This window comes from Lepidothrix coronata, unplaced genomic scaffold, assembly GCF_001604755.1.
Source record: "Lepidothrix coronata isolate B3197 unplaced genomic scaffold, Lepidothrix_coronata-1.0 Scaffold4, whole genome shotgun sequence".
Classification (NCBI taxonomy): domain Eukaryota; kingdom Metazoa; phylum Chordata; class Aves; order Passeriformes; family Pipridae; genus Lepidothrix; species Lepidothrix coronata.
In genome coordinates, this window is record NW_016690184.1 from 9,629,953 (window position 1) to 9,633,722 (window position 3,770).

The 3,770-nt window shown below is 34.7% G+C and overlaps 1 protein-coding gene across 4 annotated transcripts in view; it reads right to left on the reverse strand.

Annotated features, from left to right (window-relative positions):
- Positions 1-887: 887 nt before the first annotated feature.
- Positions 888-3,770, reverse strand: part of SYNCRIP (synaptotagmin binding cytoplasmic RNA interacting protein) — a 26,508-nt gene continuing 23,625 nt past the window's right edge. For all 4 annotated transcript variants that reach the window (XM_017824705.1, XM_017824696.1, XM_017824684.1 and 1 more), the window contains exon 12: positions 888-3,770. This exon is cut by the window's right edge. The gene's annotated coding sequence lies outside the window, so the exon portion shown is untranslated.

Below are 3,770 nucleotides of genomic sequence, written 5' to 3' on the forward strand. Positions count from 1 at the left end.
ATTTTATAACACAAGTAACTATCCACTTGCAAAGTGTGACCGGTTGATTATGTCAAAATCAGTCTCCCAGAGTTTTAACATCAGAGCTTCTAGGAAGCATTATGTTTGTTTGCACTAGATGGCTATAAAGTGACAATAACTTATTCCTTCTCCCTCCACTACCTGTATTAAGGATCAAGGAACCTTCTCCTCTTCTGTTGCCACATCCCATTTTCTTCTGACAGAGCAAATGGCAAAGTACAATCTGGAGTTTCCTCTGCCCAACTAGTGCAACTAGCCAGCCCAAGCCAAGAGATGTCATGCGCTGGTGCTGGAGTTAATTCAAAAAGACATTTGGTAAAGATAGAATTTTTAAGTCCATTATAGCCAGTTCCAAAGTTAGGATTCATAAGCTTCAGAGAATGAACACAAACTAAAGCTTGCACTTAACCCATTTCAATTGTCCAAACACTGTGTTGTAAAGTTTACTGCCTCACTGCCTACTTCAAAACTTGCTACTCGATTTTAAATAATTAACATTTTCCATTAAGTTTTCACTAATGCAAGTTAGGGAACAACAGTCTTAATTTTGTGGAATGTATCAATCTGAACACATTCTACTGAGAAAATGTTACATATGTTTATGTCCATGTTGCCTTTCCCTTGTATTTCTTGGAAAAAAAAAGTCCCCCCCTCACAGATGCATGGAAGCATCGGAAGAACTGGTAGGCTGAACAGGAAATTTAAGCCTCTGAAGAATAATCAAAGGCACAAGGGGAAAAAAAAGTTGCAGCTATATATAATATTTCTATCCTGAAGTGGGGAATCCTGCCTTCAGAGGACGCTAAGTTTATTTTAGACTATGTCATACCCCTCACCCCCAACAAGAACAGAATTAGTATTCCTTATTTTAGATTTTAAGATAGTATTTACATAATCAGAAACGGATCTTTGTATGTGTAATAACAGCCTTCCTCCAACAGTAAAAGCACAAACTTCTGGGTTGTAACAAATCTCCTCTTTAAAAACTGGAAAGAAGTACAGTTGCATGTCCTATATGAAACATTTCAAACAAAAATGAGTATTAAAACAAGAGTATAATTTAAAAAGCTGTGTATTGGAGTGTTTATAAACCAGAAGTGTTAAGCAGCAGCAGTTTCCGGTTTCTTATTAAATTCAACTAGACTTCAAATTTAGGAAAGCATTACAAACCAATGTGGAACTATGCTACTTATGCACCTTTGCAGGTGTTTCAGTAACGAAAGCCTCCTATGAGAATAAACAGAGGCAGCATAACACTTTAAGTCAACACCTGCCTTCGACTGTGTGGTATGTTCACTTGTCACCAAAGCACCCCCTAAGAGATGCATTATTGCTGTAGAACATTTCAAGTTTACCAACACCCAAGTGCAACCAAACTGATGTTGTATATATGCACTTGCCCATTCTCACCAGAATTTTCACTTAATGTTTTTTTCTTTAAACAAACAAATTTAAAGCTTTGAAAATAACATTTTTTGATTTTAGTTTTTTTTTTCACAATATTAATCACCACATGCAATTTAGTTTTCTGGTAATTTTTCTAAAAAACTGCACCAATATCAGAACAGTGCAAATCATATTTAATTGTAAAAGTTATAATGGCTTGAGTTCATAATTAGAGGGAACACTGTCAAGATCTCGGTATTTTGTTCTCTCACCATTGCTTGCATTCCATTAAAAAGAGTGTCCTGTCAATTTTGCCTTTTCTTTTTTTTTCAAACAATAGTCCCCCATACTTTTATGAGAGCTGAAATTAGGGATATAATCCACAATTTCAACACATGTAGTGCCTTAGTTGCAATGTTTTTATGCACTTCCATCTACTGTTATAATTTCATAAACATATTATTCCCCCCAACACATTTCCAGACTAAAAACTATTCACTAGCACTTGTGATCCCACAAGTGTTTAAAGTTTTTCAGCAATGGAGAGATTTCAAGATTAAGAAATCTGAGGACTTTCCCTTTTTCCTACAGTCCCCAGTGTTTTCATTTTATATCAAGTTCAAAATTGGTTTCCACATCTTGACAGTGTTCCTTATAAAACCGTATGACAGTAAAAGTGCCAGTAGGCATGGCAACCTCTTTAAAGGGAGCATTTAACCTCCTTGGCACTGGGAATGCCAGCACCAAGGATTACATTGAAATTGAAAATTATACTTAAGGCTACAATTAGCAAACCCACTTTCCATAAGTCTAATTTCTATCACTAGATTTCAAAATTCAGAAGCTAACGCAACTGTATAGTTTTATGCTCAAATTTCAGGAAAAAGTTACTTTCCTTTAGCAAGGGCAGTATATGAAACTGTGGTAGTCTTTTACGCACTGACTACTCATTTCACCATCGTTCACTTACTTTGTTTTAAAGTTCAAAACTGGCAAGGCACATTTACATATTCCAATGAATACTTGACAATTTTAAATTACACTTTATGTCCCAGCTATCCCAGTAATTGACATACAACATACTAAAATGGTTTATTAAGATAACAAAAAAAAAAATTAATGTGAAACATACAGGCTATTGGCAACCACTATTCTAAAAATTATGTAAATACAAGTAAACATACTGAAATGTGTGCGATTCTAAGTTTTTAACCAGAAGATCTCTGTACTAACACACATTTATATTAATGACACATAAAAAAAATAAAAACTTTATTACAAAAATAAGTTACACTCGCCTCCAGCTTACAGTATAAAACAATTTTATTTGCAGGAATGCAAAATGATTGTTTGCCATGAGCATTTTCAACATATGACATATCTAATTTTGTTAAAATTTGCATTTACTGGGGGAACTGGTGTGTATAAAACCTTAATTAGGTATAAGCTTCAATTTTCATTGTGGTGCCTATGGGTATGTAGTATAACTGCAGTATCCCTTTGAACAGGGGGTTAAGGGAACTCTTTATGCCAAGTCCAAAGTAAGTCATAATTTTATCTATATTTTACCTATATGAAGCTGGACTTGGCAAGGTTCTTCTGTTTTTATTTTGTCTTTTTTTAAGGGTGGTTCAATAGAGGATGCTTCACCACTGAACACTCACTGTCATCAAGGTGCTTTAGAAAATTAAAAACATAGCACAAATGATTGTACTCTACTCTACTCTACTCTACAGGTTATCATGATCTGCGTAAAAGAAATGGAAGGCTGATCCACGTGTTTTTACAGTGATCAGCATTAAGAAATGCACTAATGAAAACATACCTTTTACCTAAAAAGCTAAACTACAGCCATATACTATTCTATGATTTATGAAAAACTTCAAATGTCAGGCTTCACTGTACAGTTGTCAGTTTTAGTCTGACCTTTTATAAAGGGACACTGCAGTATTTAGTACAAGTTGCTGATGCACTTTTTTTGAACATCTGATGTCTTACAAAAGTAACATCTTGCTAAACTATTATACATCCAAATAACTACAATATCTGAAGAAGCAAGGCTGCTTTTTCAGCCACAAAATACGACAAAAGCAAGGCCTGTTATGATGGTCATGAGGAAGTCTTACAAAGCCTCTGGAACTAAAGGCAACTAAGAATGTTACATTTGGTATATTATAATCTTACCCTCATATCATATTAAACAAGCCTTGCTTTTATCTACAAAGATTTTCTATGTACAGTACAGACAGGGTATAGTTCAATCCTCTGCTACTGAGGTAGTTAACCAACCCTTTAAAAAAGGTTCTGAAAAGAACCACTATCTGGAATGCCTGACTAACCAGCTCTGATGATTACACCTGAAA